The sequence below is a fragment of the Hypanus sabinus genome, chromosome 22 (assembly GCF_030144855.1).
Source record: "Hypanus sabinus isolate sHypSab1 chromosome 22, sHypSab1.hap1, whole genome shotgun sequence".
In the NCBI taxonomy this organism is placed as follows: domain Eukaryota; kingdom Metazoa; phylum Chordata; class Chondrichthyes; order Myliobatiformes; family Dasyatidae; genus Hypanus; species Hypanus sabinus.
In genome coordinates this window covers 59055462-59076916 of record NC_082727.1, presented here as the reverse complement: position 1 = coordinate 59076916, position 21455 = coordinate 59055462, and the positions used below count along the sequence as shown (strand labels likewise).

General features: G+C 42.2%; 1 long non-coding RNA gene across 2 annotated transcripts in view; it reads right to left on the bottom strand.

The window, feature by feature from the left end:
• LOC132379661 (uncharacterized) overlaps nt 1–21455 on the bottom strand; it is a 77670-nt gene that overhangs the window by 11995 nt on the left and 44220 nt on the right. The window contains exons 2-3 of one of the 2 annotated variants that reach the window (XR_009507501.1): nt 12706–12847; nt 6270–6387 (exon numbers count right to left, since the gene is read on the bottom strand). This is a non-coding gene — a long non-coding RNA (uncharacterized LOC132379661). Of the gene's footprint in view, nt 1–6269; nt 6388–9936; nt 10608–12705; nt 12848–21455 lie in introns of those variants that run through there. The other variant, XR_009507502.1, reaches the window with a different exon arrangement.

Sequence of the window (21455 nt, the reverse complement as noted above, 5' to 3'; positions counted from 1 at the left end):
AGTAAAAAGTTCCCAAGATACTCATTGTTAGTCATGCAGAGTAAAACAAGACCTGCTTGTATTTGTCCAAAAGCTTAATTCCTCCTACTGTCCAAAGATATACTGGGTAGCAGATTAATTAATCATTGTGAATTTTCCTGTAATGAGGCTAGGATTAAATAGGTGGCTTACAGGATGGTTCAGAGTGACCTGTTCTATGCTGTATCCCCAAATAAATAAATTTATTCATTATATGCCTTGTTGTATGACGTGGGCGATCATGGCCTTGACCATGATTGATCTTGGCAGTTTTTTCTACAGAAGTGTTTTGCCATTTCCTTCTTCTGGGCAGAGTCTTTACAAGAGGAGTGACCCCAGCCATTATCAAAACTCTTCAGTGATCGCAAAACCAGGACTTGTTATATGCACCAGCTGCTCATATGACCATCACTGCCTGCTCCCATGTCTTCACGTAACCCTGACCACGAAGGTGCTACACCTTGCCCAAGGGTGACCTGCTGGAGGGAAGGAGCGCCTTACAACTCCTTTGGTAGAGACTTAACTCCATTCCACCACAAATAGATTGATAGATAGATAGATAGATGAATTAATTTAACCAAAAATGCTTCAAAACACAGAGATAAGCAACTGTATAATTGTCAGCAGCAACATATCTCAGTTTGGTGAACATAAGATTGACCAACAGATCAGAAACAGAAACACGAGAAAATCTGCAGATGTTGGAAATCCAAAGCAACACACACAAAATGCTGGAGGAACTCAGCAGGTCAGGCAGCATCCATAGAGAAGACTAAACAATCAACGAAGCCCGAGGTGACTGGTTTTAAGATAACAATAACACACATTTGCCCCTTCTCCTGTCAATAGAAATGGTTCCGCCGGGTTTAGTAGCTAAGCCGCACATGAAGGCCAGGAGTTGGGTTTGGTTGTCAGAGGCTATCTGAGGCACATGCCATTGGGACCATTTAGTAAGCAGTAGGAGTTAACCCCTCTCCCACACCCAGCTATGACAATCTTATGGAACCAAGCATGCAAGATGCATGTTAACATGATTTGCTGAAGGGTTATGTGAATTTGTGAGATACTGTAGTTGAGAAGTGTAAATACCATCAACAAGAACAAAAGCAACATGTAAGTCAGGGAAAATCGACACAAGTCACTAACAGTACCTTGCCCAATCCTGGACAGTGGATTTTAGGAAAGACAGACTTAAGTATTAACCGCAGGAGAGGGGGCAAAAAGGGTGTAACCTGGATGAGGCCTGGGTGAGCAAAGTTTGCTCAGTGCAGAGCATGCAGAAGCTGAGATGTTTCTCTTCAAATCAGTGGAGGAGGTTAAACAGAGGTCAGCAAAAATAATGATGTAAATAACAGGAGATCATAGAATCAGAGTAATTGTCAGAAGAACTAGAGGAGAAACCAGGAGAGGTTTGCTCACATCTCATAAATATTTAAATTCTGTGGAAAATTCAAAGAAAGTAACTTCGAAATAAGCTCAGTTTTCTGAGGGAAAAAATACATAAAATTGATTGTCCATTGTCATTGGTGATGAATCAGCATATAGGAGGGAGATTGAAAACCTCTCACTCAGTATCAGCAAGACTAAGGAGATGATTATTGACTTCAGGAGAGGGAAACCAGATGTCCTTGAGTCAGCCCTCAGCAGAGAATCAGAGCCAGAGAGGGTCAGCAACCATAAATTACTCGGTGCTATCTTTTCAGAGGATTTGTCCTGCGTTCAGCATGAAGGTGCCATTATGAAAAAAGCACAGCTGTGCCTCTACTTTCCTGAAGTTAGTGCAGACTTGCCATGTCATCTCAAGCTTTAATGTGTGGCAGAGAGTATATTCACTGGTTGCATCACCAGCCTGGTGTGGAAACACTGATGCCCTTGTATGGAAAAGCCTAGAAAAAATAATGGATACAGCCCCGTCCATCATGAGTAAAGCCCTCCCCACCATTGAGCACATCTATAAAGACTGCTGTTGCAGGAAAGCAACACTCATCATCAGGAACAGTTATTACCCCTCAACTACCAGGCTCTTAACCAAATTGGATATCTTCACTCAACTTCACTTCATCACTGAACTATTCCCACAACCTATTGACTCACTTTCAAGTGCTCTCCATCTCATGTTCTCAATATTTATTGCTTATTTATCTATTATTATTATTATTATTTCTTTTTTCTCTTTCTTTTTGTATTTGCACACTTTGTTTTTCTTCCCCAGATTGGCTGTTGTCTGCCCTGTTGGGTGCGGTCTTTCATGGATTCTATAGTGTTTTTTTATTTACTTTGACTGCCGCCAAGAAAAGGAATCTTGGGTTTGTACATGGTGATATATTCGTGCTTTGATAATAAATTTACTTTGAACTTTGAAAGAAACCTACTTTCCAATGGTCAAGTTCTGGGGCACATTAAGACAGGCAACAGTACCTTTCTCAACAACGTTCAAAGGCAATTCAATGTCTATTTTGTAATAACTATCTTTCAGGGGTATGGTGAAAAGATAGGACTAAATTTGACAGCTCTTTCAAAGAGTCAGTAGGCATAGGGATGAATGGCCTCGTGTGCCGTGAGATTCCATTTCTATTCCTTTTTCTAAATGTTTAATTTGCTCATTAAAAGACCATAAACAAATCCAAATCTCTGTGCAAGACTAATTAATAGCATTGTGCAGCTCAGAAATCCATAGTTTTTTATTCTGATGTTTGCCAGTGGTAATGCTTTATTGATTGTTCCTGCAATTAGGCTTCTACATGAGAAATGTAAAAGAACATCAAAAGACCAAAACGTATGCCTCTGGAAAAGCAGGATACTTTCATTTTTATGTATAATCATATGCTCGTCCTTAGAGAGTGCTGTTCGATATAAAGTTACTTTGTTTGAACTCCTACTGATGTACTCACTGTCCACAGAATTAAAATATAAATGCACATACTCTTTCTTGACAGGTGGTCTAACCTTGCAGTTAAGCAAATATTTTCATTAATTTTCTTTTCTTTGTATATGGTGCAATCCAGATTTTACTAGATCTCCAAAGAGCCTTAACACAATTAGTTTAATACAATTTGAGACAGTTATATGACATTAAAAGCCAAAAAAAATTGAATTTTGTCAAATGATTCTCAGAAATTCTCACAGGCAGAGATTTAGAATTATTATATTTGTGTTGCTTTTATGTTACGAATGGAGTTTGATTACATTTTACCTCAAAAAATTATGGTTTCCCAATTTTCAAATAACTTGCATGAGGGCCAATCAGAAGTCCGGAAGCTGAGTCCTGGGTCTATGTATCCGAAGTTCACTGTGGAAGTGTGAAGCCTGTTGTCCACGAGCCTGCTGGAGGCCTGGAGACCTGTCCTGGAGTTAGAGAACAGCCTGTGTGAGTGTGTGGTGGTTGGGTGAGTGAGAGAAACGGGGCTTGTTTTCCTGTTGTTGTTTCGTTGCTTGTTGTGTTCTGTATTATTCTGCCAAGCATTGTGGGCACGCACTGTGTGGTGACTCCTATGGGCTGCCCCCAGCACATCTGCAGGTTGTGCTGGTTGTTAAAGCAAACGCGGCATTTCACTATGTTTCAATGTTATATGATAAATAAATGAATTTGAATCTGAACTTCCGTCTTCGACCTAGTTAAGTAGAATTTATAATCACATTGACTTGCTATCAAAAAAATTGATTTGAACAGACCAGGGCAGTACTGAGCAGCACTCTGTAGTCAGCGCTGTGATTTTGTCGACTCTTTGATGAGACATTAAAATACAGTCATGTTGATACTCTCAGGTCAGTAATAAAAGTTCCCTGCCATTATTTTAAAGAAGGCCAAGAAATTTATCACAAATATTTTTCCATTTATCAACATTATGGAAAGAAAAAATCTGGATACTTGCATAGTGCTGTGTCTGAGAATTCACTATACACAAACTGGCAACCATAGTTCCTGTATCATGATAATTACTATTGGTCAAGATGAGTGTTTTAAGCATCTTCAGATTGTAAAATGTACTACATATAATTACATTTTTTTCTTTAAATATGGCAAGCAGATAATCCAAAAATATTGTCTTACTTTGAAAACAGCTTTAAAGTGTTGGATATTTTATTTTATTTTTATGAAATAAATATTATTTACCTATTTTGTAGTTACTTGTAGTTAATTATTAGTTACAGATTATAAACATTGTTGAAGATCTTATTTTGATCTGGAGTGGACAGTGGTGGGTTGAACTGAAAGCTCTCCCAGCTGTAGCCAGAGGAAAGGACGTATTGTCATTGGAGAGGGTTCAGAAAAGATTCACAAGATTGATTCCAGGAATGAAAGGGTTACCGTATGAGAAACATCTGGCAGCTCTTGGGCTGTATTCCCTGGAGTTCAGGAGAATGAGGGGGATCTCATAGAAACATTCTGAACGTTAAAAGGCCTGAACAGATTAGATATGGCAAAGTTATTTCCCATGGTAGGGAGTCTAGGACAAGGGGGCACGACTTCAGGATTGAAGGACGTCCATTTAGAACAGAGATGCAGAGAAATTACCTTGGTCAGCGGGTGGTAAATCTGTGGAATTTGCTGCTACGAGCGGCTGTGGAGGCCAAGACATTGGGTGTATTTTAAGGTTCTTGATTAGCCAGGGCATCAAAGGGTATGGGGAGAAGGCAGGGGAGTGGGGATGACTGGAAGAATTGGATCAGCCCATGATTGAATGGCAGAGCATTTTGTCAATGGACAAAATGGCCTACTTCTGCTCCTACATCTTATAGTCTTATGCCTGGGCATCTTTAGCTCCTGGTTTCCATCAGATCCTCACAGTGCCCACAGTTTCCATTCCTCTCTCATACACAAATCCTAACCCAGCTACTGATCCCCAAACAATCCCTTCCTTACCTTACTCCTGCACACTACCTTTTACTGGTTTTTCACACAGCCCATCTTACACCTTCAAAGTAGGTGCAAATAGAACAATGATTCATGCCATTCTCAAAAGGCAGGAAGAGTTAAAATTAGAACCAACATCTCTGGAGGAAACTGAATTGTCTTCCCATGGAACAGAATTTCCTTTGTATATTTTAACATAAAATTATTGCAGTTCAAAATGCGAGATTACACCTCAGCATTGTAAACTCTGTGCCACCCACACAATTCTGCCAGACCTTTGGCACTGTTAAGTCAATGAAGGACGCTTGACAGTTGTGGCAGGGCTTGAATGCCGTCAACTCTAATAAAGTAAAATCAAGTGACAGAGGCGACAACAAGGCTTCGCTTCCAGATAAGCTTAATAACTTCTATGACGGTCAAAACATAGAGGAACCATCACAAACTCCCACAGCCCTTGATGCTCTGGTGACTTCAGTCTTTGATATGATGTACGAGCAGCCTCCGGGGGGTGAACCCACAGAAAGTCTCCAGCTCAGATGGGGTACCTGGTGGCCAAGTACTAAAGGCCTACGCTGATCAGCTGGCTGGAGTGTTCACTGAGATCGTTAACCTCCCACTTCAGTCGTCTGAGGTACCCAGCTGCTTTAAGTAGGCTTCACTTATACTGGGGCCTAAGAAGAGAAAATCAAGAATACCTTGGAAAGAAGAACACCCAGCGGGGTTGTCTTCAATAACAGGATTTAAATTTGCTACCTGAAACTTTCAGGGACTCATCATCTCATGATCTCAACATTTATTATTTTTTATTATTATTATCATTATTAATATAATTTTGTATTTGCACACTGGTTGAACACCCATTTGGTGCGGCTTTTCATTGATTCTGTTATGGCTATTATTTACTTATAGATTTATTGAGTTTGCCCACAAGAAAATGAATCTCAGGGTTGTATAAGGTGACATATGTGTACTTTGGTAATAATTTTTACTTTGAGCTTTGTTAAAATTAGCCCATACGTTGATAGTTCAGATTGTTCTTGAAGATGGAATCAAAAGATTCAAAGTACAGTTTTTATCAAAGTAGGTATGCAATATATAACCCTAACATTCACCTTCCCACAGACAGCCACAAAACAAAAACATCATGGAATATGATCAAAGGAAACATCAAACACCCAATGCAGAAAAGAAGAACAAATCGCACAAATAGCAAAAAACAAGCAAAAAAAAACAGAATATAAAGCATCAAACCACGAAAGTCATTGAAGTGGACTAGAAACACTCGGTCAGTTCAGGTCAGTTTAGTGCTGTGTCATTTGTTTACTGCAAGCCACAGAGCCAGCGTGCACTGATCAAAATTGCACAACATTTCAATAAAAAAGGAGTAATTAGAAACCTGAAACACATCAGAACATGAACTACGTGTTGGCTGCAGCCACCATCTTCTTTAGAACATCGTATTACCAGACTACGGGCCGTATAATGATGATGTATACTTCCACATAATGTTAACTCTGTGAAAGGAAGGGGTTCAGTTAGAACATAAGATTCACCCAAATGTAACACTTTTTGACGGAACTGTTAACCTCCCACTGTCTTGCAACAGAATATGTAACTCCTGCTGGCTGGCTGAAGTAGCATTACCAGTACTGGCAATGTAAAATGATTGACTTCATTAAATCAATCTAAATATTTGATATTCTGTGAGGAAAAAATAAACAGCCAGAATAAGACTAAAACTTACTGCTTAACCAGAAATATTTTGTAATATATGTATTGGCTCATGAATCTTTATCTCATGGAATAATATTGCAAGGCTTTTACGAGTAAATATTGAATCATATGTCCTCCACAGGCAAGAGGATTCAGTCTGAAATTTGCCTCATCGTTTTCTGGAAATCTTTGTCCACAAAACTATTTTGACACACTTCATAGGGGAGGGAGGGGATAATATTTCAGGGATTCTAATATAATTCAAACAAATGATGATTCCAGCAGCATTGACTTGATGTTATAGAAGCAAGCCTAGGGTTGGTCTCCTTCCCAGCACTGGCTAACCACTCCCTCACCTCAACTCCCTCCAAAGTTACTCTCAGCGGAAAATCCAAGTCTGACTATAAGCAGCTACTTTAGTCGCCATCACGGGTAGCACGGCAGTGTAGTGGTTAGCAAAGCGCATTAGAGTAGCAGCAATGTGGGTTCAATCCCCACTGCTCCCTGTAAGGAGTTTGTACGATCCTCCCGTGACCACATGGGTTCCCTCCAGGTGCTCCAGTTTCCTCCCACAGTCCAAAGACATACAGGTTGGTTAATTGGGCATTTTAAGTTCTCCTGTAATTAGGCTGGTGTTAAATTGGGGAATTGCTGGATAAAGTGCCTATATCGCACTGTATCACTAAGTAATTTTTTTTTTAATCACAGCCGTGCTCTGTTGTTGGTCTTTGTTAAATAATTAGGGTTGGGAAAATAAGTGAAAACAATTCCCTTTCCCAGCCTTTACCAGTTGGATATCCCTGACCAACTGAGCACTGAATAATTCAAAAGCAAAGAAAAAAACATATAAGCAAAAATATCTTTCCATAATTAACTTGAAACTGTATACATTGTAAAATAACCTCTTTCCTGGACATTTTACTTGAGGCTTAACTCAAGTAGAAACTCAACACCACATGCTGCAAGAAAGCACTGATTCCTTTTGCCAATGTCAGCGATAGGCTAAGTTAAAGTACAATTGACTAAAACATTTCCCTGTATGGATATCCTTCCACAACAACTCTTGGCACAATAGCTGAGAATTTGCCCATCTTCAAGCCAATAATGGACTAGGTTACCACTCCATGCTTGAGATCAGAAAGCACTTTCAGTCAGCAGGTAAACAGCCCCTAAGGGATCTCGCATTAGAGTGGAGCTAGGAGGTGATAGGATAGATCTCACCAATGTTCTTTTATAGAAAAATGACAAAAGGATTGATAAAATACACAATTGGCAGATGTTAAAATTTCACAAGCTCAGAACTTCTTTCCAAATTTGCATTTTAAGGGAGTTTAGCATTTTTCTTAGAGTTATCCCCTCTCTTACTTTCAGACAGATTGGAGATTTTTAGGATGATTTGAATGGGGTTCCTGTGATTTGGAATTGGATGGGGCTATGATTGAGCAGCTCCGTGTGAAGCAGCGTGAAGGTCTGGAATCACATAATCACATTCCTCAGTTCCAGTGGGAGAGAGACATGTATGGCATGTCTGATGTGGAGATGGTTTGACTACTTTGAGGTAGGTACCTACTTGGTATTAGAAATCAATGTTCCCTCGACTTCTATTACAGCTACATGGACCAACCATTGCTCTGAACAGGAAATTTTTACACGGCCTGAAAACTGCTCAGCACTTTAAATATCTTTTATTATAATCTACATATTATGAATAGTTAGAATGAAAATTGAAAAACTCACCTCCTTTGGATTTTATTTATTAATTGAAGGATATAAATAAATACCGTACAGCAAAGAAAATCTTCCATGCTTCATAATCTTTTTCTGGTTTGTTTTTATCCATCTGCATGGTAACGAAGGCTATGTGCGGGGGAGCATTTTGGTAACTGCGCGGCCACACACCTGCGCTGCCTAGAAGGAACAGTGATTGAGAATGGCAAGGGCACAGGATGAAGGAAGGTGAGAGTGGGGTCACAGGGAGGACGCAAGATCCCTGAAAGTACTACCCACCGAACAGTAGACAGATCGGTGCTCTTTGACCACACTGAAGGCATTGCTTCAGAGACTGGGGCTGTCGCATCAGCTGATAGGTGACATCTGTAACTTCCTGCCAGGCCAATGGCCCTCAATGTCTTCATCACAATAAAAACACATTCGGTGTCAGCAGTTGGTCGCAAAAGGTAAATGATGGGTGGTTTGCCAGAGCTAGCAGACACATAAAGTGAGGGGTAATGGAAGGAGCAGATGTCTGCACTCACATCTGTAACTGGTTCCCCACAACCGATGGCTAAGCCCACCACTCTAAACCTTTTCACCGTGTGCTCACAATCACACATCCCAGCCTAAGTGCCTTCTTACCCATGGGCAATCAGTACACTGCAGTAGAGGAACTTCGAGGGAAAGGAGCAACAAGCAGTCTGCTGGAGGAATCCAGCGGGCTGGGCAGCAATCTGTGAGAGGAAAGGAATTGGCGACACTTCAGATCAAAACCCTGCATCAGGTCCCAATGGAGGGGTTCGACTCAAAATGTTGACAATTCCTTTCCTCCCACAGAGGCTGCTCGACCCACTCCAGCAGATTGTTTGTTGCTCTAGACTCCAGCGACTGTGGTCTCTTGTGCCTCCTGGAAGGAAAGAGTTGTGGAATTTGCAGCCGTGTCCATATTCCTTCCTGTACCGGCAACAATCAATGTAGCCCATGGAAGCAGCACGACGAAAGAACCCCCAAGGCTGATCTTTGGAGATTTTGGAGAGAGGTGGGTGAGAGTAGCAGAGTACAGAAGACAAGAGACTCATTGATTCTCTTCACAAGTTTTCTTGGAAAGGAAATGTAATGAGGAAAAGAAATACAACCTCCTTTTAAGAAACACATTCCTCTAGCTGATCCCTGAGAAGTTGCCCCCTGAATTGGTAGGTTTATGGTCAGATGCCAAGTACCCCAGAGCTGTTATTGGCAAAAACAAAAGGCTTTTAAACTGAGAGAGAAATTTGCCAGCCCCAAACTGACCTACAGTTAAAATCAAGTCCACTCTGCCCAAGTAAACATTTCATATGCAGCAGATCCGTTTCAGAATGTGAATTTGGTACTTATTAAAGGAAGTAATTTGACTTAGCAAACACAGCAAGGCCATACTTGCATGCATAAAGTCATCATGCCAAGATTCCTTTATTAGGTCGAGATATTCAGAGTTGACCCAGCCTGAGAAATATTGGAAATAAGTGAAATTTTCACCAGCACCAAAGGTCTAACTCAGCACGTTTAGTAAACTCGAAAATGTCAGGTCAAATTGACCCAAAAAGTTTTCAGCTTCAACTGGCTTGCTCAGCACTTCATTTTCTGCATTTGGAATTGTTATTACCATGAAGTTTTACATGTGTATGAGCAAACTAACATAATTTGATCTCTTGGTGAAGATGGCACTGCCAAGACATGGCAATGCATTGCAGGTGGCAAATAGAACTACTAACAATTCTACTAAATTTATATTTTCAGGACAATGATCACTGCGTTCCACAGCCTGTAGTTTCCTGCTGGGAGGTGTGCTTTTGAACCATCTGGTGTTTTCGTGGTATCCTGAAACATTCAGGGAACTGGACTGCCGAGAAAACAGGTAGAGCCATGGCGACGATTGTTGAAGGGTACCTGGGGCCAACCTGTGCCCGAGAGCGGATAACAGATCGATGTTTGGCTGATTTAAACTTCCAGCTAGATTAAAAAGATGAAAGTGTTAAGGCTGAAGGCAGAGGATGAGCCAGTGTTCTGGGAGGCTTCACTCGCCTCAGCACTGAACTAATTCTGCAGCTGCAGCCACCAGCAATCGCTTCAGCACTGAAGCCGGCCCCGCAGCTGTGGCCTGCATCACTGAACTGGCTTCGGGGCTGTCAACTTACTTTTGAGGATTTATGGTCTGTGGATTGTTTGTTTGCACGAGTTGTTCTTTTGTTTCCACACAGCGGATGTGCGAGTGTCTTTGTAGTGTGCAGTTTTTCATGAATTCTACTGTGTTTCTTTGTCTTCTGGCTGCCTGCAAAATGAATTTCAAGTTTGTATATGATATACGTACTTTGATAATAAACGTACTTCGAACTTTATTAGCCAGCATGCAAGCTTGGCAAACTCAAAGTGTGGAGAATCCCAGCCCCAGCGAGAGAAGTGGGTAGTATTTCTAAATCAGAATGGGGTGCACTGTGTGAAATAACCTAGTTTTCTCGTAATCTTGTTCTTGATGGCAGAGGTCAGGGGTTTGTAGATGCTGATGGGGAAGTTTGGGCAAGTAACAGAACTCTGCTTGGCAGTTAATGCTGACTGCAACCACAATGAGTCACTGTGGTGCATCCATAAAGGAATGGATGAATGATTAAATTAATCAAAGGGGGTTTTTCATCAATCAGGATACTTCATGCTTCTTCAATGTCGCTGAGTTGCACTCAACTAGGCAAGCAGAGTGCATTCTATCACATCTTTGACGTGCCATGGACCCTGTGAAAAGGCTTTAAAGTGCCTGGAGTTGAGTCATCCAGAAACTACCAGCCTCTGTCTGTAACCAGTGAATTAATGCAGTAAGTCCAAGATCAATAGTGACTCACAGGATGTTGGACATGAGGGGATAGTATCATCTATTGAATATCATGAGATTGCGGTTTAACTCTGTCTAGTTGGAGTTGTGCTTGCCTGTCAGTTTGGGTGGTATCTATCGTACAAGCCATCTTACAGCTCGTGCATGAATGGTGTCCACGTCTGGAGTGGGTGGTACAGGAAAAAAAAACTGGGAGTCAGCCTCTGGCATGGGGCCTACTTCCACTGACTGCTGGCATCACTGAAGACCATCCCGTTAATGAGGGAATAGGGTCAGAGGAAGATCCTGTAAAGAATGCTGGGAAACGTTGCCTGAGCAGGAGGAGATGCCACTGGAAAGATACCTTGGATAGATAGTCGGTGGACATAGCAAGAGCATTCCACTGAAGTGGGGCTGGAGATGAGGAAGGGGAGGAGGGATAATCAGCCACTGTCACAATTGTTTGTAAGCTTGATTTGGGCCACTTTGACGTTGTGGCAAAGACAAGCACCTGATGGATTAGAAAGGCTCAGGCACAAAGCCAGGTCTGGCACTAAAAATAGCTAAACAAGAAGAGTAACAAGAAACGGCTGCATGTTTTGATAATACTACAGCCAGCCAGAGTAAATCCCCTGTCAGTCAAGTGCAGTGACCACACACCTCTGGGTGAGCAAGACTGACTTTCTGCCTATGAGTTACCTTCTGAGGACATTGCCTTGCCTTTTCGGAAGGATGTGATATTTCTATTGCTTCTGCCCTTCAAATCAACAATATTTTCTGAGTAAAATGATTTGTCCTCCATACAATCGACTGCTGTTCGCTTTATGCTCCACCCACCCTCCTTCAATCCATTGACTGGCATTGATTTCAACTGGATTGTTGGAAATTCTGAACCACCGTCACCTGGACAAGGCGCTCTAGAAAGCACCAGACGTGCTGTGAAGGGCCAGATACATCACTGCTCCTGAGACTGTGCCAACCTACCACTGGTGTTAGTGCAGGGAACAGAGAGCCTCTATGGAATTTCAGCTTCCTTTTCTGTATAGGGAAGAAATATTTACTCAAGCATATCCACTGCATCATAGTAAGCTGAAGAGGGGATGGACTGGGGTAGCCTAGAACCTATGGAAAATAAATCAGCACTGAGCGACTCCAGCAATTCAAAATAAATAACGGAAGCTGCAGCTAACTCAAGACAAATGGAACTGTATAAAGCATTCCACCTCCCTGTAAACGTTGTGGATGTGAACCACCCACCTCAGTTAATCTCACTGTCAGCTCATACAGGAAGAAGCACAGGTGCTGAAAGATTACACAGCGAGGAAAAGGATTAGGAAATCTCACAGCTGCATTTATTCTTCCTTCTGCCGTTTCACTGCATGCTTTCTACATGCTGGCTCCCTGACTGCGATGGGTTGTTGTTTCCCACGAATATGCTCTCCACCCCAACTGCCCGCACCCCATGCATTCTGCAGTCCTAACAGAGGACCAAGTGCTGCTGAACTCTCAGTTTCTGTTTCTAATTAACAGTTGGTTGCTCATTCATTTGCCAGAAGAGCTGACATACGCATTTTGTCCTGCTTCTTCTCTTCTTCTCTTCTTCTTCGTGCCCAAGAACAAAAGCAAAGGTACCCTGCCATGACAAAAGGATGCAGTTGCTCCCCCATCGAAAGAGAAATGCGGCAAACATTCAGCAGCTCTGGCAGCAACTGTGGAAAGAGAAACAGAGTTTGAGTTTTCTTTTGCAAGAAACTTTTCAAGGTCAAATCCTCCTTCTGCAGAAGCTGCCTTACCTGTGGAGTTTTTCTGGCATTTTCTGTTTTTGTTTCAGATTTCCAGCATCTACAGGTTTTTTTTTAAGAACATCGAACAGTCCAGCACAGGACAGACCCTTTGGCCCACAATGCTGTACCGGCATTCTAACCCACTCCAAGATCAATTTAACCCTCTCTCCAAAACAGCTCTACCTTTTTCTTTCATCCATGTGCCCATCTGAGTCTCTTAAATACCAAATGTATTTGTCTCTACTGCCGGCCCACTAGCAGTATATTCAAGGTACCCACCACTCTCCATGTAAAAAACCTTACCTCTGACATCCCCTCTACAATCACCCTAAAATTATGCCCTCTTATTTCAGCCATTCCACCTCCCCAGTAAATGTTTTGAATGTGAACTACCCACTCGGGGAAATGCCCTGGCGACTCCCCAAAGAAAAGTCATTGGATATCTAGCTGCGGTAAGACAGATCTCAAAGCACTACAGCGGGTGATTAGGACAGCTGACAGCATCAATGGAACCCAGCTACCAGACCTGGAGACAATCTATAACTCTTGATGCTCATAACATCATTAAAGACCCATCCAATCCCAGACACAGTCTGTTCAATCTCCTGCCATCTGGTCGGAGATACAGAAACATCTTAGCCAAGACAGTAAGACTGAAAAACAACTTCTTCCCAAGTGCTGTCGTGCAGTTGAATAATGCTACACCCCGGCTTGCCAATGCCCTTATGAACTATCAAAAGAACTTGTTGCATGTAAGAATGAGAATTTAGTTTTAAGTTAAGCCACACCACATGCATTGTAACTATCTGTTTTGCATGGACTGGAGTAGCACCACCATCTCATTGTCATGAGCAATGACAATAAAGTTCTATTCTGTTCTACCTATTCTTCTTATCAGTTTATACACCTCTATCAAGTCACCTTTCACTCTCCCTTCACTCCAAAGAGAAGTACTAGTCGTCAACCTTCATGGAGTATTACAATACTGTGTCTGAATGATCTTGGCAGCAATACAACTATTGGGACAGACATGACTTTGTTCACTTCAGCACTGGCATGCTAATGGTGGCGGGATTGGTTGTCTAGGTGCTAATCAAGCAGATTACTTTGTCCTGAATGGTGTCAAGCTCCTTGAATGATTTTGGAGCGGCATCATTCAGCATCCCACACTTTCCTGACTTGTGCCCCCAGTTCAAGCAATTTACCCAGGATTAGAATACATAATCAGGGCTGATTTTCCACTCTACCCTCACATGACATTGAATGGATGCCCTCCGACTCCAGTAAACATTGAAGTTCTAATGTCACTCATCAACAAAGGAGGGGACTGGTCAATATTCCTCTCACTCAAGGCTCTCCATCTTATGTGAAGAGCTATCAACCATTTCTGTGTGATAAGATGCTTTATAAATCAGTCCTGTTGATTAATTCTGGATTGGATTAGCTTTTGGATTTCAGCCAGCATTGTTAACATGCAAACAGTATATTGTGCAGAATGAACTTTACTCTACAAAGGGAAGTAGGAGTTAATAAGACGTTTCAGATTCTCTCCTCTTCACACTCTCAGCACATATCTTGACACTGCGAATACTTATCCTATGACATAATGCCTCTAGCGTAATAAACACCAGAGCCTCCACAGAGTGACAGTTCCACCCAGCAGACGTGAGTGTTCATATTGAGTGTGAGTCTTGGGTCCCGTCAAGTGCCATCCAGCTTCTACCAAGGATGTTTCTAATGCAAGAATTTTAAGCAGGGAAATACGCCAGGACCACCATCAATTATTGTTCCCTGTTTGCAAGCTGTGTGTAGACAAGCATGATTCAAAAGGAACATTTTCCATTCATCCCGCTGTTGGTCAGTGTGTGGGTGGAACATTCAACATGTAGGTGGAGTTGTGGCTCTGGGATTCATTGCTCTACAGTCATTACATCATAACCTAAGCATCTTTGCTGTCACAAACTACACCAAGAAAGTGAAAAGAGGAAAATCTTAAACTCCATATCTATGACTATTGCCATGGTACAAGTTGTTTCGCTTTTCAGTAGAGTGTTTTTTTTATCCAATATCTATCACACTCCTCACTAGAAATGAGAAATGGTTTCTCACTAAGAATGTCAAATACACTACAACAATCAAAGTAAATAGAATCTTGACGCAGGATCTCGAGCCATAACATTGACTTGTACCTTTTGCCTGCGCAGGCACTGCTTCACCCAATGAGTTTGTCGAGCATCGTACAGCATCCTGCCTGACCCAGTGTCCAATGTCCTGATTTTTGTTCCAGATTCCAGATCTTTTGCCTCCAAAGAAAGAGGACTAATTCAAATATAGAACATGGAACAGTACCGCACTGGACAGTCCACCAGGTCCACAACGTTATGAAGCTCTTCGTGCTAATTTACACTAAATATCCTCCTCCTGTGTATCATTCATATCCCTCCATTCCCTTCCTAGTCACGTATCTATCTAAAAGCCTCTTAAACTCCACCTAACTAGCTGCCTGATTCCACTAATACCCCAGTAACCTATTCCCAGCACCTTTCCCTCTCTGTGCCTAATATTGCCTTTAAACATCGACTCTTATGTTTCTTCCCTGGGAGAGAGATTCTGACTGTTTCATTCATTCATTAAGTGCCGCATAAGCAATCCTGGTCTTTCCATGACCATGATTGTTCTCGGCAAATTTTTCTACAAAAATATTTTCTCATTGCCTTCTTCTGGACAGTGTCTTTACAAGGCAGATGACCCCAGCCATTATCAATACTCTTCAGAGATTGTCTGGTATCAGTGGTTCTATAATCATGACTTGTGACTGCATAACCTAAATATCGGGGTGGAGATACATCTCTACCGAAGGAGGTGTAAAGCAGCCCATCCGCTAGCCTTGGGCAAGGTGGAGCACCTGCTTAGCTGCCCAGTCAGGGTCACTTGAAGCCATGGGAGCAGGTGCCGGTGGTTGTATTAGCAGCTGGTGCATCTCACAAGTTCTGGTTATGCGACCACCAACCTCAAGATCCACCAAATTGCCTGCTTCCACTATTGCCCCAATACCTAGCACTCTCTGAACAAAAAAAAACTTTTCTAACATAGCTTTTAAATTTCCCCCACTAACCTTAAAAACATGTCTTCTAATGTTCAATTTTTCTACCCTGGAAGAGAGATTCTGACTGCTTACTCTATCCATCCTCTCATAATTTAAGAAACCTCCATCAGGTCTCCCCTCAGTCTCTGACTCTCAAGGGAGAACCATCCAATTTTGTCCAACTTGTCCTTATAACCACACCCTCTAATCCAGGCAGCGTCCTAGCAATCCTCTTCTGCATCCACTCCACAGTTTCCACGTCCTTCCTACAGTACTGTGCAAAAGTCTTAGGTACATATAAATAGCTAGGGCACCTAAGACATTTGCACAGTACTGTATTTGTCAATGTGGGATGAAGAGTGAGTTTGTAAATCTGGTGGGAGCAAAGGATGTAGAGAATAGCGAGGGTGGAGTGCCACGGGAGGGGTGTGGAACAGGTGGCAGAGAAGGAGTGCCAGGGGCATGGGTTGGTGTGGGTGCAAACACACTAAACCCTGAGGCACCAAGCAAAGTCATTTGATTCCAAACAATTGGCTATTTGATCATTATAGAGTGTCTTTCTGGCGCTTCCTGCTCCTTCCCCTTTTCCCAGCTATGATTCCCTCTCCTTGTCCTCTTCCCACTCTCAGTCCACAATAGAGACCCATATCAGAATCAGTTTTATCATCACTCACATATGTCACGGAATTTGATTTTTTTTGCAGCAGCAGCAGTACAGTGAAATAAATAAAATTACTACAATACTCTGCAAAAGCCTTAGCACCCTAGCAATATTTATGTGCCTAAGACTTTTGCAGAGTACTGTGTACTTGGGGGCAGCTTGAATGCATTGTGGTGTGCATAATGTTATTACAGCGCCAGTGACCCAGGTTCAACTCCCAATGATGTCTGTGGGGAGCTCATACATTTTCCCCATGACCATGTCGGTTTCCTCAGGGCACTCTAGTTCCCTCAAACATTCCAAAGATGTATGGGTTAATATGTCAATTGGTCACATGGGTGTAATTGGACAGCATGTACTCTTTGGCCAGAAGGGCCTGTTACTCTGCTTTATCTCCTAAATAAATCAAAATTTTAAAAATAAGTAAGTAAATAAATAGCTGAACAGTCAGAACTTCACACAATCCTCCAAATGCAATCTGACTGAAGTTTTATATAGCTCCAGCATGTCCTCCTTACTTGTATATTCAACGTCCCAATCAATGAAGGAAGGTTCACCATATACCACCTTAACCACTTTATCTATGTCCAATGAAGTATAGACCCCAAATTCACTCTGTTCCTCAATACTACTAGGGGATCTACCATTACCTGTACATTTTATCTTTTCCCTTGACCTCCCACAGTGCAATATCTCACAATGGCCCGTTAAATTCCACCTTCCATATCTACCCTTATCTGTAACTGATCTATATTCCACTGTATTCCTTGATAGTCATTTCCTCTGTCTCCAACTCCACCCACCTCGGTGTCATCCGCAATGTCATCTGCTAATCCATCCAATGGCATCTTCATCCAAACCAGTGACATATAGCAGAAACAACAGAGGTCCTGGAACTGATCTTTGCAGAATGCCATGGACCTCCAAAGGGATGTCATCATTTCACCTCTACTTGTCTTCTACAGGCAAGCCTTTCTGAATCAAAACATAAGAACACAAGAAATAGGAACAGGAAATAGCCGTCTAGCCATGGAGTCTGCACTGCCATTCAATAAGATCATACACCTCCTGCAGTTAATGACGTAGCCACTGAGTGTATGTTCGTGGTCTTCCGCTGAAATAGTCCATCCCCTTCAAGGTTCGATGAGCTGTGTGTCAGAGATGCCCTTCTGCACATCACTGTTGTAATGCACGGTTATTTGAGTTACTGTTGCCTTCCTGTCAACTTGAACCAACATGGCCTTTAACCTCTCACCTCTCTCATTAACAATGCATTTCCCATGCTGATGTTTGGTCTGAACAACAAGTGAACCTCTTGACCATGTCTGCATGTTTTTATACAGTGAGTTGGTGCCAGATGATTGGCTAATTAGACATGTGCATTAATGAGCATTCAGGTACACCTAATAAAGGGGCCACTGAATGTATTTAACCAAGTATCCTCCACTGCTTCCCCACTATTCCACTATTCCACTATTCTCTGAGTTACTCCTCATCTCTGTCCTAAACCTGATCCGCCAAATGTTGATAACATCCTCGATCACTGTTCCACAACCATTCGAGTTGCCTACTGCCCCATGCTCAGCCTGCATTTTGGAAAATCAAACCAGACCACATGGCTGTGCTCCTTACAAAAGCTGAAGCAAGAGGATTCAGTGCAGAAGGTCAGTGAGGGCTTGGTCTGAGGAATAGGGTGAGCTTCCACACAACTGCTTTGGGTCAGTGAACTGATCCATATTCACGGACTCGGTGACCAGTGTAAAGAAGTATGTCACTGACACCACAGACTTCGTCAGAGGACCACGTGGCCTCTGGTCAATGCAAGAGCTCCTCGATTAGAAACCATGGATAGAGTGAAAGAACAACACCCGTCTGAAGTCCAGGTCTGAGACTCTGACAGGAAGTGGCCTTCGTAAAGATACCAGAGGTGCCCAGCAACAATACCAGACCAAGCTCAAGTCACATATCGCCTCAAATCGTGCATGGAATAATGAGCTATGAAACAAAGTCAGGCGGTGCTGGAGACAACACATTCACCTCCTCCCCCACTCCCATCTCAATGCTTTTTATGAGCATTTCAAACAGAAGGTTAATGAAAGGACACTCTCCACCCTGACAATCTTCGATGCACTTGTAACCAATGCCACTGTCACAGAACAGTCCTTCTAAAGTTCAATGTGAATTTTACTGTCAAAGTACGTATATAACCCTGAGAATCATCTTCCTGCAAGCATACTCAGCAAATCTACAGAATAGTAACTACAACAGGATCAATGTAATATCAACTGGAGTGCAGTAGACAGCAAAATGTGCAAATGAAAAGATAAATAAATAACAACAGATAATGAGAACATGAGATCATTGGCTGTGGGAACAACGATGGGGCGAGACTGAACCCACAGAAAGTGACTAGCCCAAAGTGTGTGTGCCACTGGATCCTGTGTCAATCAGCTGGCAAGACTGCTCACAGACATCAAACCCCTCGCTGCACCAATCTGTAGTTCGCAACTGCTTTGTTAACAGCCATCATCCTGTTCCCAAAGAAAAATAAGCTTTGTTAATGACTTCTTTATTAATTAATTCCTCAAATATTTAGACGAGGGAATTAAATGCAGCATCTCCAAGTTTGCGGATGACACAAAGCTGGGCGGCGGTGTTAGCTGTGAGGAAGATGCTAAGAGGATGCAGGGTGACTTGGATAGGTTAGGTGAGTGGGCAAATTCATGGCAGATGCAATTTAATGTGGATAAATGTGAGGTTATCCACTTTGGTTGCAAGAACAGGAAAACAGATTATTATCTGAATGGCAGCCAATTAGGAAAAGGGGAGATGCAACAAGACCTGGGTGTCATTGTACACCAGTCATTGAAGGTGGGCATGCAGGTACAGCAGGTGGTGAAAAAGGCAAATGGTATGTTGGCATTCACAGCAAAAGGATTTGAGTACAGGAGCAGAGAGGTTCTACTGCAGTTGTACAAGGCCTTGGTGAGACCGCACCTAGAATATTATGTGTAGTTTTTGCCCCCTAATCTGAGGAAAGACATTCTTGCCAAAGGGGAAGTACAGACAAGGTTCACCAGATTGATTCCTGGGATGGCAGGACTTTCATATGAATAAAGACTGGATCGACTAGGCTTATATTCACTGGAATTTAGAAGATTGAGGGGGGATCTTATTGAAACGTATAAAATTCTAAAGGGATTGGACAGGCTAGATGCAGGAAGATTGTTTCCGATGTTGGGGGAGTACAGAATGAGGGGTCACAGTTTAAGGATAAAGGGGAAGCCTTTTAGGACCAAGATGAGGAAAAACTTCTTTACACCGAGAGTGGTGAATCTGTGGAATTCTCTGCCACAGGAAACAGTTGAGGCCGGTTCATTGGCTATATTTAAGAGGAAGTTAGATATGGCCCTTGTGGCTAAAGGGATCAGGGGTATGGAGAGAAAGCAGGTACAGGGTTCTGAGTTGGATGATCAGCCATGATCATACTGAATAGCGGAGCAGGCTTGAAGGGCCGAATGGCCTACTCCTGCACCTATTTTCTATGTTTCTAAATCCTTAAATACTCTGACATCATGAAGTGCTCAAGAGGCATATAGGGAGCCACGTATCCATTTTCTGTCTGTCTGTGCTGCATTTTGTTTGTGTGTTTTATTATGGGTCACGGTAATTTGTCACATGGGTTTGGGTGTAAATGTGTATAGTCACATAGTCACCCTTTGTACCATTACTTCAGTAGAGTAGGGAATGGGTACTTCCTGTTGAACCCTAATTATGCTAATTTTGCCATCACTGCGCGAGCTTCATTATTCTTTATTGCTATTTTTGATCATTTGTCTTTGTCGCTCATTGATGCCGGTTTCACCATAAAGGATTGAACGTACTTTTATTGACTTGGAACTCAATTATTTGGAAGTGTGTCACACTATGTTGGTTCCTTCACTCAGTTTCTCGGCAGTATAGGTTTTTTTCTCAAGCAGCTTCTACATGACACACATTAACCCCAGCCTCCGAGACTCCCATTATAATTCACCAAGCAATGAAACAGATTTAAGGCGAATGCCATCTCCCTGGACCTAGAATCATCTTTGAAACATCTGAGTAACTGCAGTACTTTCATCAGACTCTTACTTTTTGACTGTATCTGCAACTTCAATAACATACTGTAATCCCAAACAAATTCATCTCCAACTCCTAGAACAAGAACTGGCACCCCCTTCTGTAATTGGATCCTTGGCTCCTGCTGTAAGGGATAAGCAGCAGAACTTCCAACACAATTATCCTCAACACGGGTGCCCCACAGGACTGTGTACCATCCACATATTTTACTCCCCATGACTGCGTGACCAGATTCTGCTCTAACTCCATTTAAAACAATGGTTCCTAGCCCGAGGGCCATGGGATCCCTTGCTTAATGGTATTGGTTCATTGCATAAAAAATCAGAACCAGAGTTAATATCACTGGCAAATGTCATGAAATTTGTTGTCTTTGTGGCAGCAGTACAATGAAATACATATTAGAAGAAAAAAGTATGAATTACAGTAGGAAGAATAGAAATAGAAGTAAAAACATGGTGAGGTATTGTTCATGGGATCAACGTCCATTTAGAAATTGGATAGAAGAGGGGAAGAAACTGTTCCTGAATCATTGAGGGTGTGCCTTCAGGCTTCTGCATCTCCGTCCTGATGAGAAGATTGCTACCATCAAGAAGTTTGGAAGGTTGGAAACTCCTGATTTACAAGTTTGCAGATGACATCACCATAGTGGGCTGGTGAGCAAGGCAGAG